The sequence below is a fragment of the Equus quagga genome, chromosome 2, assembly GCF_021613505.1.
Source record: "Equus quagga isolate Etosha38 chromosome 2, UCLA_HA_Equagga_1.0, whole genome shotgun sequence".
Lineage (NCBI taxonomy): Eukaryota > Metazoa > Chordata > Mammalia > Perissodactyla > Equidae > Equus > Equus quagga.
In genome coordinates this window covers 158,415,003-158,428,474 of record NC_060268.1, presented here as the reverse complement: position 1 = coordinate 158,428,474, position 13,472 = coordinate 158,415,003, and the positions used below count along the sequence as shown (strand labels likewise).

Sequence of the window (13,472 nt, the reverse complement as noted above, 5' to 3'; positions counted from 1 at the left end):
GGCTGGGATCAGTTACAACCAGAAGTATTACTTTAGACTCTTGGCTTTGATGGGGAAGAATGCAGTTTTCCTTGCCCCTCCTCCCCCATCCTTCTCAAGTTAAACAAGATCTGTGAAAGCAATAGCTTTGGGACGTAGGAAGAGGCCAAAATTCGAGCCAGCAAGGGGTCTCATGCCTGGGCTCCCCCAACCGCTGCTGCTATTGGGGCAGGGGTGTGTCTGGCCCGTTTGCTACCCCCATTCCTCCTTAGGATGAACTGGAAAAGCCAATATTCCCAGAGTCTTTCTTGTTTCCCTGGGGCATCCTCACCTTCATCTTGCCCACCAACCAAGGGTCCTGACCCTTCTGCGCATTTAGGCTGGCATTTTCTGCAGGTTTACCACGTACCTAGCATGGGGCGGAGGGGGGTGAGCAGTCAGGTGGAGAAAAAATGAAAATAGCTCAGCACTTTGGAGCAGGCCCTGCGAGCCCAGTGAAGATGACAAAATAATGAGGCTCTCACTCCTCCTAGCCTCAAAACAACTCTGGGGGGCCTGCTTCTCATCCCCCTCCCCCTGCCTCAGTCAGCACCTCCTAGGCAAGTATCAGATCAACTCCTTCATGCTTGGGTATAAATAATACCACTCCCCGGAGTGTTGACATGGTGAGGGGCGTGCTTCCCCCTGGCATTGGTAATGGGAGCAGAACCAGGTTGGCAAACACCAACAGAGTGGGATTTTAACCAGCTGTCTCTTGGAGGCGACGAAGGAAGTTGACTTATCGTCGGGGCTTTGCACAGGGAGAATGAGCATCCAGAACCCTGCCTCAGTGCCTCCCATATGAGTGTTTAACCCCCTTCTTCTGCTTCAAGCCCAGCCCTGTGTCCCAGGCCTCACTGCACAGCCAAACACAAACTTGCCGCCTTGGACTTAAAGGGTCTCCACTTCTGATGGAGCCAGGGCATCTTGTCGGCGCTGACATGGCAGCTAGGAGAAGGATTCTGGACCTCAGGGGACAAGCCTGCCCTCCATCTCCCAGCCTCCATGGGGCCATCCCACCTCAGGGCCTTTGGATGAGAAACTCCGTTCTAGAAGTGGTTTCAGGGTTGGGGGCCTGGATGGAGTCAGAGCCAGGTTGGGCAGGAACTCTGATCCAGAGACCAGCACAGAGGGACTGGGAGGTGGAGACGTCCACGTTCTAGTCTAAAGGACAGGCCAGAGCTGGGGGGCTGGAGCCTATGATGATATTGGTCCCTTCCTGGGGCGTGAAGTTACAGTCTGCCTTGGCTGAGGGCTGGGACTCAGCTGCAGTCTCTTGGGTCTATCATATTTAAAGGGGGAAATCTTCCTGGCCCCACCTTGACTCCCTGACTTCTGTTATCTTACTCCATCCAGTTCTCCCTACCTTAGAACCACTTCTGGAATGGAGTCTCTTCTCCAAGGGCCCTGAGGAGGTGGGATGACCCCATGGGAGGTGGGGAGATGGGAATATGGAGGGCAGGTGGGGTCAGTGACTTTCCCGGCTTCCTACCCCATCTGTCTGCCGTTAGGTACCAGGATCTTCCTGCTGACCGTGGTAGGGTGTTGATCAGAGGCTGGCTACTCATTCAGAGTGGAGAAAACCAAACAAAGCAAGCAAGCGAGCATGTAGTCAGGAGCTGGAAATCAGGCATTCATTCATTCCCCAACCTTTATCTCCTGCTGTGTGCCAGGCACCGAGGCACAGAGCTGAACAAGGAAGACTTGATCTCCGTGTCATGGAGCTGACAGTCTAATGGGGAAGTGGACAGCTACCCACTTCTGACCTGGCCGAGGAGACTGTGGTTGCTGGTGTGTTGTGAGGCAGGATGGTGATTGTCTTTGGGTGTTGGGGCAGGAGGCACCAGAGATAGGTTAGAGATGAGGAGAGTTCCATCAGTGATTGGTGCTCATGGGTGTCAGTCACACTGCCTGACCAATCACTGTAACTGTGACAAGTGTCAAATGAGACACCTGGACCTGGGCGGTCTCTAGGGCAGCTGGACTAGGGATTATCTGGTTCAAGTGTAGCCTTTTCTCTTGGGATTGGGGTAGGATCTGTACTGGACTAGATCTTAGGAACTAGGAAAACAAGATGGTGCCCAGAAGCAGGAGAGGCAGGAAGGGAAATGAGCAGGAACAGCTCAGGGAAAGAACCTATTCCTAAATCGCCACAAGCCCAGCTGGGGCTCCAGGATGGTTATGCCAGGACCAGGATATTTCAGGCTCAAGTTCAACCCTTTTGCTGCTTTCTGTAGACTATTAATATCAGAAACCCATGGGAAAGGCCAGAAAGGGATTATTGAAACACCTCCTGTATATCAGATGTGAGCCAAATACCTTCTTTCCTCTAACCCCTACCACAGCCCCATAAAGCACAGGTAGCGTGACTCCCATTTTACAGATGAGAACCCTGAGGCCCAGAGAGTACAGGTAATTTGCCATCTTCTTCCCTGCACACTCTGCAGCCTCCTAGTTAATTTTCTGCAGTTCCCTGGGCCGAGTAGGGCACCATGGTCGGGGAAGCTATTTTGGGTGTAGCTCTCTCCCCACCCACCCTCTGGGGGTTGGGGGCAGCAGCTCTCTTGCGCTGCCTGCTCCAGGACTCCAAGCTGCCCCCACCAAGGAGGTGAGCTCTGTTCTTGTTTCTGTGTGAAAAGCCATGGCTCCAAGAGTCCCAGCAGAGGCCTGTGGCTGGCCAGTGGGACTGCTTTGAATGGGCCTGGGGAGGGGCCGTTAGTGGTGTCCCTCTGCATTCCTCCAGGAGCCTCACCCAGCGTGTGGGCTTGTCCCTGGTGCTTGGCCTGTGGGACCTCCCTGAGCTTTGCTTTTCCATTCCTGTGAGGGGAGAGGCCCAAATGAAAATGGCCCAATCAGGTATATGAGCAGATTGCAAGAAAGAGCTCATGGGTGGGAGTAATAGCTTGCTGGGTGATCTTGGGCAAGTTATGCAACAAGCAGCAAAAATCTCACAGCCTCAGGTCCCTGTGGGTAAATCCCTGTAGGGGAGCTCTGAGTCGGAGGTACCTCCTGAACACGGGGCACTTGACGAGGGAATGCTGCCCAGGGGCTGAACAGCTGTGCTGGATTCTGGTGCAGCTGGAGCGGCCCGAGGGGTGAGAGCTGGAGAGAAGATGCCCAGGGCTGACCGCACACTGACCCCAGGAGCTGGACTGGAGAGATACTGAGGCCAAGGGGAGCAGGAGGTACTGTGGTGTGGCAGCTGCTCCCTGAGCCCCTTCTTTGTCTGAAACACGGACCCAGGCAGGGGCTCGACAGGATGCCACAATGAGTAAGACATGGCGTTTGTCCTCATAGAGCTCTTGGTCTTGCTGAGGGAGATGGCCAGTCCCAACCTAAGATCAGGATGCTGGAGGAGCACATGGGCAGGAGGCAGAATCCCAGCTGGCGGGGAGTGACGGGAACGTCACAAAGGTGGCAGCTTTGAAAGATGAAGCCTGAACACAGTGATGGATCAGAAAGACCACACATTTGGGGCTTCTGAGCCATGCTGGGTGTGCACAAAAAAGCAAGATAGAGGGCATTTCCCCCAGGCCCCATGAAAGGCTTGTGTTCAGATCCCACTCTGCCACTGAGTAGCCAGTATGTGGCCATTTTGCTCCTCAGTTTCCATATCTGTCAAATGAAGATAATTTTGAAACCCATGTGGCTACTGGGAAGGTTAACTGTGAAAGAAAATTGTCGAGTGGCACACTGATTTTCTTTTATTTTCTCTGATAGACAGGGATGGGCCACCATCCAGTCTGAGCAGTATGTTGTATCTGGGCGGGTTAGGAGTCCATCAGGTTCCTGAAGTTGCTCAGAATAACAACCCCTCTGCCCCCGTCTATCTACAACCTGGATACTTTTCAAGGGATTTTTCCCATCTATTATCTCAGAGTAACTATAGGGGTAAGGAGGGCAGGTAGCTTTGTTTCCATTTTTCAGAAGAAGAAACTGACTTTCAGAAGGGTAAGTGGTTTGCCCAAGACTTCAAGGCTCACTAGTGACCAAGCTTGGATTCAAACCAAGGGGCTGTATATTCTTTTATTTTTTTATTTTTTAAAGATTAGCACCTGAGCTAACATCTGTTGCTAATCTTCTTTTTTTCTTCTTTTTCTCCCCAAAGCTCCCCAGTACATAGCTGTATATTCTAGGTGTAGGTCCTTCTGGTTCTACTGTGTGGGACACTGCCTCATTATGGCTTGGTGGGTAGTGCCATGTCCATGCCCAGGATCCAAACTGGTGAAACCCTGGGCCGCTGAAGTGGAAGGCGCGAACTTAACCACTCAGCCATGGTCCAGCCCCCGGGCTGCGTATTCTTAACCCACGGCTCCTTCTGCAAGATCAGGGTTTCCCAGAGAGTGGGTCATACAGATGTGTGGTGGACACAGCATTAAATGGCGTGGAATCCCATCATGAGAAGGTTATTTCCTTTCAGTTCTCTTTCACGCCATACCGAGGCAAGGGGAAAGTTTCCACTTGGGGCTCCTGTGTTGTTAACACTTGCTGACATTGTTTCTTTGACCAAGAGAAAGTCTGGCCCCAGCCTGAGTGTCTTGCTAGAACTTGCCTTAATATCTTGCTGTAAGTCCATGGCATTATTGTTCTGTTGTATGTATTTTTCCAGTATCTTCTATTTATGCCAAGGGTTACTGGTTTTCCACTTAGTGTAGCATAGGAAAATGTCTTTTTGAAATAATATTTAAGTTTTTTTAAAGAAAACACTAGTACAGGTGCTACTCGGATAGCTTAATTGCATGTCTATAATGCCTGAGGTTTGGGAAACACGGTTACAGGACTCCAAGCAGGACACTCTTGGGTGCGGTGCTTCTGTCACAGTTTCCTAGGGTGACACCAGTGGCTCCCAAATTCCAACCGGGAAGGGAGCCTGGAAGAGCATCGGCATTCGCGGTGGCTGCTCCCCACACCGTGTGGACGAATCCGAGTTGTCAGAGAGCCGTTGACGTCAGGCGGTGCAGGATTTTGCAAGGCCTCTATTTAAAATTCCGCAGAAATTAAATAAGGAGGGTTCGCAGGGAAGAATGCCCTAGACAAATTGTGGAGTGGGTTCGTTTTGTTTATGAACATCGTCTTTAAAGTGGAAATTGCCCCCGTTTTATTTTTGCCCCAATTGAAGAGGGGCTGAACTCAGCTGGAAGGGAGGGGACAGTTGTCAGCCTAAGGCTTTTAGCTGAAACCAACTCAGTTCTGGGGCCAAGAAACCTCCATTTTTAGCAAAGAGAGGAAAAGGGAAAAATAAACTCAGACGTGTATGCTTCTTAGGTACTGGAGGAGGCTGGTTTAAAGAATAAGGATAACCTCTTATATTTCAAATGGCTGTAACAGCTACAGAGGGTTCCCTCAGCTCTTTTCTCCGGACCGGAAATACACATTGAAGGCACCAGACACATTTCTAGGTTCTTTCTCTTCTTTTCCCTTTGATTTCTCACCACAACCCTGGGTAGTACAAGCTATTTACTATTCTGAACTCAGTGATGAGGACTCTTCATCCTCTTTCTTAAGCCATTTTGAGTGACCAAGTATCATTCTAATGCAAAGGTGGTTTCCTAAAAAATGTCCACGCAACACCGTGGAACATTGGATACTCTTAGATGATACAGGGAGGCAGTATCAAATACTTGTGCAGCACACAGGGAGAAAAGTTTGTCGTGTTTCAGTTCCCTCCCAAGCCTTCTGATGTGTCTCCGCTTGGTGCCTCGCTGGCTTTGACCCCTCTCTAATAAATCTCCTTTGTAACAAAGAGGGAGCAGCCTGTGGGCACCACCTCCTCAGTCTTAGTGCAGCTCCAATTCGCTACATGCCTTTGTTCTCTGTAATTTCATGGTTGGGGCCAGTGGTCCCAGCTGTTTATTCATGGTGGCAATCTGAAGTTTCCCTAAACAAATTGTTATCTTGAAGTTAAAAAAAAAAATGGTGGATGGCTTTAAATATATATTTACTATATGAACCACAGTATCCGTAGTTCAAGGAGATGCAAAAGTCATGCATGTGTGGAAATATCTGAGGTTTGAGAAATGCTGATCCAAAGTCACTCTCTCCTGGCAAAGCCCTTGGGCATTATCTTTTGCCAGAAACTCACTTAGCCTGGGTGCCCCTCCCTCGCCCTGCCCTGTGGGCTCAGAGGGGGTGAGGGAGAGGCAACCTGGAGAAGGGGCTGGAAACCACAGGTCAGCCCCCTCCTCTTGGAGGGGAGGGCAAGAGAGGGGAAGCCAGTCCTGTGACTCTCCCGAGAATCAGATCTGCTTTGGAGACACTGATGGAATGGAGGAGAAGCAGAAGAGGGGACTGGTTTCCCGGCTCCTCAGTCAGATGGAAAGTTGAGGATCTAATAGCAAGAGCAGACTGTTGGTCTCCTTCTGCAAAGGAACGGACAGCTGGAGACGTTTTTAAGGAGAACTGAGTGGATGCTGTCCTGGGAGTCAGACCTGGGTGCCAATCCTGGCACTGCCCCTTCTTAGCCAGGCACCTTGGTCCAGGCGTTTCCTAACACAGCCTAAGGTTTCTGACTTGGGGGAGACAACTTACGGAACTTATAGTCCCCGAAACTCCAGGACCTTTCTCATCCTCACTGCCAGGGAGGGTGACCCATACATCCCAATTGCCTAGACACTCCCAGTTGGCACCTAGTGTTTTGGCACAATTGTGAATAGCACCCCCCATTTACTCCAGAAAGTTAGGACAATAAGTCATAAGATCACTATAGTAAGCCATATCCTTCCATCTCTCCATTTACTACCCTTCATCTTATCAGGTTTGACCTGTCATTACCATCTGTTCAGACCTTTTTTTATTGACTCCTAGTCCTGGCACAACTTTCGCTAAAGGAGATGGTGCCACCAGCACAGTGCCTCTATCCTTATCCTGAGACTGATTAAAACATCCAACAGGACAGGTTCCCAATAGAAACCCCCCCCCCACCCCCCCGCAAGTTGTGACTAGTAAATCATTACTCCCTCTTTGGATGTGGTCAGCTGTCAGCTGCCAATCTGTCAGTGCAGCCCTGCAGCCCCCAGGGCATCATGGGAGCCCCAAGGCCTGACGGCTCGGCTCGGCTCTGACACGTCCCAGATCCGCCAGGCCAGCGGTCCACTCCTCCTTATCAGAATCCAATGTGGCCTGGCCCCCTTCCTTCCTGTTGTGCCTTTCTGCTCAGCACCATTTTCCAGGCTATCTGACCATCCCTCAGAAACGCACATTTCACTTGATCAGGACAGCATTGAGGTTGCCCGTCTCAGCTCTGGAATTTACCTTCTTCTTCTTGGGAAGTTGGGACCTTTGCCTGTTCTGTCCTCTGGCCTTGGAACATCTCCGTGTCTTCCAGGATTGCTCGTGGTGGCCTGGCAGCTCTCTGTCAAGTGCTCTCCAGACCTCCTCTCATGGCCAGCTGATGAGAGCTCTTGGAGGGTGGCCTGCCAGTGCTGCCTCCATCTCTGCCTTCAGTCCATTTGCTTGCCACCCTCCCACTCAGCACTTTCCTGTCTGAGCACCCTCCTTCCTGAGAGAAAATGCTGAGCCGCGGATGGGAGTCCAGCAGACCCCCGTCCCCCTTGCGTTGGCATCACGATGCCACAACCTCTCTCAGCATCTTTCGACTTAACCTCTTTCTTTGGCCTGGAACATCAGGGGAAACCCTGAGCATATTTTTGGGCATCAACTTGTGAGACCTTAACCTTCCTGACCTGATTCTTAGCCAGGCACATTTCCCTTATCTCTGTTCTTCTTTCATGAGGACCACCCCTCCATCCATCTTCCAGGGCCTCCCTCTGTATAGGCACATCTCACCCTGCCATTTGCATCATTTACAATTGTGTTAGAAAATCCCCTTTTGCATCTTCTATCCCTCCTGAGCCGCCTTCTGTTCAGGAATCTGGCCACAGGCTCACCCCTCCGTGCCCTGCTTTATAATAGGGTAGGTGGAGGACAGGGATGTTGAAGGGGAGTGCCTCTCTTGCTTTCATCTGGAAGAATCCCCACCATGAGGCACTGTGAGCATTACTGGGTGGGTCACAGGTACTCCCAGCACTCTGCCTGTCCTGTTCCTCCCACCAGATTCACCTCCCTCCAGATTTGGTCTGAGGTTCAGTTCCAGTCTCCTTTAATTCTTCCCTGACTGCTCAGTTTCATCTCTGGATGTCAGCAGTTCCTTCAGCAAACGTTGTAGCAACAAGTGCATATCTGTGGCACAGGGCTGTCTGTGACACAGGGCCCTCTGCTCTGCAGTTCCTGGAGGGGCCTTGTGCCATCTTGGATTCTCCACCTCACCCTGCCCCGAACCCCACCCATGCCAGGCACAGAACCAGACCCAGAGTTTTCAGTAGAGACCTTCCAAGATCAAGGCCAAATGACAGTGACATCAAGAGTCTCTCTGTCCCTGAGACTCTAGACACCTGAGACCCACCTGCCTCCCTGCCCAGCCCCGGCACCACTCACTGAGGGGCACTGAGGTCTTGGTTCCTTCTTTAAAATTCCCTGGCGTTTGCACTTAAACTTTAGTAATAGCCATCTGGTGCAACTTGCTAGGAACCAGACTCTGTTCTGAATGCTGTTCGTGGATTAACTGACCTCAACCCTTATGACACTGTGAGATGCAGGCATGACTGTAGGTCCAATTTACACATCAGGAAACTGAAGCAAATGCCCAAATTCATGCAGCTAGTAAGTAGCAGAGCTGCGACTTAAACCCAGTAACCGGGCCCTGGAGCCCTTGCTTAAAACCGTTATTCTCCTGGCGAATTATCACGTGCTCCTTCTCTGCCTGAGAATGCTTATCAGCCAGGCCTTCCCCTGGGTGCCTCACTCATGGCCCCAGCCTGCCCAGGCCCAGCACTGGGCTTCTGGGCCCATCCAGTGAGGTGGGCAGGCTGGAGCCAGGTTGGGGGAGGGGTGACAGCAGCCCAGTTCTTGCTGTCTTCTTGCCACAGACTCCACGGAGCCTTCCAAACCGTGACGTAGCAGCCTGTGCTAATGGTCTTGGAATCCAGGCCTCAGGCGCCCAGGGAGGGTTCTGGGGCCCTGGTGACCTAAGAGCCCCATCTGGGGGAAGAGGAGGTCATGGGCAACAGACAGGGTGGGTCCTAGAGGTGGGACCAGAAGAATGGTCAGGCAGGAAGGCAGGGGCTATGGGGGTGCCTACGGGAGAGACCGAGGGAGCCTCTCCCCTCCTCCTGTTTGCTTTGGACCATGGAGGCCACGTGCTGTGAGCTGGAGTGTGTCTTGGCAAGAGGCTCACTGACAGAGCCTTCTGACCAGGGGAGGCCTGGCCGACGGTGGGCCGCCTTTCGTTGTTCTTAAAGGCACAGCATGACCATGGCAGCCCGCATTTTCAGTGGCTCTGGTCCCTCTCAAATAGAAACCTCAGATCTGCCCCAACGTTATAGGAAAGGGGTCAGGCTGGGTCCAGGGCAGAAGCAGTCCCTTAGGGCCCAGCCTTTTGCCAGGCGTGGTGTGCCCAGGCGGGCGGCACTAGTGACAGGCCCCTGTCAGCCCCAGTCCTCCTCTCAGTATCCCCACCTCCACCATTTGCTGCTCACAGATTCTCACCTCATCGCCTCCTTCAGATGCCCCAAGGAAAGAACACAGGATGCATGGACATATCACCCTCCCAGAGGGGCCGAAGCCTGAGCCAAGGCATGTGTCATGAATGGAGGCAGGTGTTTGAGGCCTGAGACTGTGTCTTCTACTTTTCCTGGCTCCTTCACCACCCTTCTGGAAGCCGCAAGCCTTCACGTGGGCCTGGGTGTACAGTGGTGCTCCGACATGTGAAGGACCCGGAGGGGAAAGAAAAAGCGAGGCCCAGAAGTCGCCTAAAGGCTACTGGGTTCTCTAAACTCCAAACTTGGAGTCTCACCCCACCTCCCTGTCCTCTGGGTGCGCGCCCGGGGCTGGTGGGTGGAAGCCCCGCCGTCTCCTGCTCCCCGCGCCAGTGCTCAGTTGCACTGCATCGCGCCCATCCTGTGTGCCATGCAGGGGAAGATGGGGAAGGAGAGCCTGAGTCCCGGCTGACTGTTGTTCTCTGCAGTGTCCTCACGCCTGGAACAGGGCCTGGCATGTACCAGGTGCTCAGTAAATAGTTGGTTATTGAGTTCACCATATGTCCCTGTTGCCAGGCAACCCTCTGGGCAGATCACATCATCCTGGTATGATGCTCAGAGAGGGCCAGTGACCTGCTTCAGGTCACACAGCTAGTATGTGATGAAGCCAGGATCCAAACCAAGTTCTGTCTTGGAAGAGAAGCCTAGGAGGAGCCTCTCAGCTGAATCCTGGGGCCAGCAGGGCCGAGAGGATGGGGAAAGTCAGGGATGGCCTCATGGAGGATGACACATAGAAGGATGGGGACGTTTCAGAGGGAGAGGAAGGAGCAGGGTCCCCCTCCCCCACCAATTGTTTTATCCTAGGCTGAGTTGTGACCTTTATTAACATCCTAATTGTGTGCAGCTGGCCTCCTCTGGGCCTAATGATCTCATTATCCTCTCATTAAGGAGGCCATTGTGGCCTGGTCACCCTGGGGACAGCAGTGGCCTGGGAGTGTCCATTACTTCCTGCCACACTTGGCCAGGCTCAGCCACTTCCCAGAGAGGCACAGGTTCCCGGCCCCTCCCCCAGGTCCTCCCATCCCCCTCTCTGTCTGTTTCCATCTCTGCCTCTCTCTCTCTCACTCTCTCTGCCTCTCTCTCTTGGTCTGCCTCTCTTTCTGTCCCTTTCCCACTCTGTTTCTGTCTCAGTTTGTGGCTCACTCTCAATTTCTATCTCCACTTCCATCCCCCCCAGTGCCAGCGTTGAGAAGCCCCAGTTAAGAATCAGTTTGAGAGGGCTTAGAAATTGGCCAAACAGGTGGGCCCCATCGGGCCGCTTCCCTGAAGATTATGCTCAGCCTGGAAAGAGAGAGGGTCTCGCTCTTGGGCCTGAGCTTTTCCCTCTTGGATCTGGGGGTCTCCCTTCCCTGCCCAGAGCTGGAGGTGCTATCCAGGCCACCCTGGTGTTGCTTTCTCCTCCCCTCGGCAAAGGGGGTGAAGTGGGTCGTTATTGGGGCCCACGGAGCAGGGCTGGCTGGCATCACAGGTGACATTGCTGTTCTTCCTGGGCTTGGCCTCCTGGGGGAGGGCTGGGCCCTGGCCTGTCAGGCAGCCTGGCTGAACTTTCTTCTTCTTCTGGTGCTCTGGAGACGTGGCCCTCACAGGAGAGCCAGGGTGAGGCAGCTTTCAGGGGGCTGGCCAATTTAGGATTCTCCGAGACGACTTCCCCATTCTGGGGACTTAGCCTCAAAGACCAGGACTAGAGACCCCAGAGTGAAGGTTTCTCCTGCACCTCGAAGTGTGTGTGGGCTCCTCTGTCAGGATTCCTCTCCAGCAGTTTGCAGTTTCCCCTTCAAAGGAACGGACATGGTGGCCCCTCTCCTGCTCCCTGTCTGGGGGGGCATCTCAGCATAAAGGCACTCCAGGGGGGGCAATGGGCTGCAGGCATTGGTAGAGGTGGGGTGCAGGGGTGTGCTAAGGGGTCTCAGAGCTGGCCCAGGTCCCTTGGGGGGTTCCCCACCATCTCCTGCTGCACAAGGTCTCTGTGTCTCCCTCCCCACCCCCCAAAAAAAGAGCCAACTCCCCTTCCACCTGGAAACGGGCTGATTTCTCAGGAAGAGGCCAGGTCTGGCAGCCATTTGGCGAACAGTCGCCCCCATCTGGGCACAGGTGTAAGCACTCAGCAGTCCAAAGCTAAGTCCTTTGTTAAAACCTCACTGAATTCCCCAAGAATGGAGGCTGGGAGGACAGAAGAGAAAGACTAGCAGAGGCCAGCTTGGAGTTTGGACCTGTCTTCCTGGGGACATGAAAAATGCAAGAGGTAACCTGGGCTGCTCCCTTGGCGTCCATGAGTGCTGGCCACCTAACCTCCCATGTCCTAAGGCTTTAGTCCTTCATTCAGTAAAGCTCATAGCTTCTGTTCAGTGGGCACCTGCTGTGTGCCAGGCCCCCTGCACTGTTCTTTATCTCATCCAGCCCTCACACTCGCCTGCAAGGTAGATGCTAGTCTTACCATTTTACAGGTGAAGAAACCGAGGCTCAGAAAGGTTAAGTCACTTTCCTGAGACCACACAGCACAGAAGTGGCAGAGATGGGATTCAGACTCAGATCTTTGGCTCCAGCACTTAGGCTCTGTACCTCAGTTTCTTCATCTGCTGGGCTGCTTGCTGCAAGCTCAGTTCTGCCCTAGAGACGAAGTAGACATGCTACTTATAGTCTGAATAAGACTAATTCTCAGAGTGCATAAGCAGCTGTGAATTGTGAGCTTGACGCTCTGGACACTATTAGGATTTGGGGATCAGTTGGGAGGTAGGACAGGAGAGAGGAGGCTGCAGGACCTCTGTCCTGGGGAACCATGTGAGCCGAAGGACAGGAGCCAGGCTGAAGATGGCTCTGAGAAGTGTTGGGCAAGGAGGAAAACCCCAGGGACATCTCCCCTCCAGCCCCATTTCCCACCATGCTTTGCTGTCACGTATTGTGTCAGCTGAGGAAGGAGCAAGCCATGTTGCAGAGGAGAACCCCTTCTGTTCTTCTGGAAGCCCTGAAGGCAGCACCACACTCTATAGAAAAAAGTAAATGCTTGGGCATGTGCGCACACACATCCAAGTCGGGTCACCAGGCTGTAGTGAGTACCTCCTTATACACTCCTCGGGCACAGACACCCCCAGCCACTCAGGGGTGCTGACTCTCTCGGTCTAGAAGAAATCCACACTGCTACCACCACGCTGCTAATAGCTCAAGGTTTTGAGCTCCTGCACTGTGCTAGGCCCTGAGCTACGTTACTTAATAGCTCGTTTATTCACTTCAACCTTGGGTGGTAGGCTCCATTAATTACTCCAGTATCAGAGAGGTGGCACTGAGGCTCAGAAAGGTTTAGTAACTTGCCCAAGATCACACAGCTAGGAACTAGGAAGCCAGAATCTGAATATGAGTCATTCTGACTCCAGACCCCTAATTATTGCCCTCTACCCCCAGAGGACCCTCACCCGAACACATGGACACTCAAGTACACACAGCCTGCCTCTCTACTCATGGTATACACACACAAAGCACATGCTCAGTGACGTGGACATCCCCGCTCATGAGTACATACATGAAGTACCAGTATTCAGGGACACACATTTTCAGGAGTCACCCCTATCCTTGTGCATACAGCAGGTCTGTACCTTACCCACTTCTGTGGTGGTGAACAGTCTGGGTCCTGGAGCCAGACTGCCTGGGCCTGAAGTCCCGCTCTGCCTCTTTCTAATTGTCATCTGCCTCCGCCTCAGTCTCCTCATCTGTAAAGTGGGGATGATGACGACAAGTAGCACTTTTTCACTAGATTGTTGAAGATTCAGTAAAGTAGTGTATGTAAAGTTAGTGGCTGATGCAGAGTCCTCTTCTCAGTGTCTGGCCATAATAATCATCGTGTATAATAAACGCTTGACAAACAATACA

General features: G+C 52.6%; 1 protein-coding gene across 5 annotated transcripts in view; it reads left to right on the top strand.

The window, feature by feature from the left end:
- SH3PXD2A (SH3 and PX domains 2A) overlaps nt 1-13,472 on the top strand; it is a 244,551-nt gene that overhangs the window by 193,799 nt on the left and 37,280 nt on the right. The window lies entirely within an intron of this gene.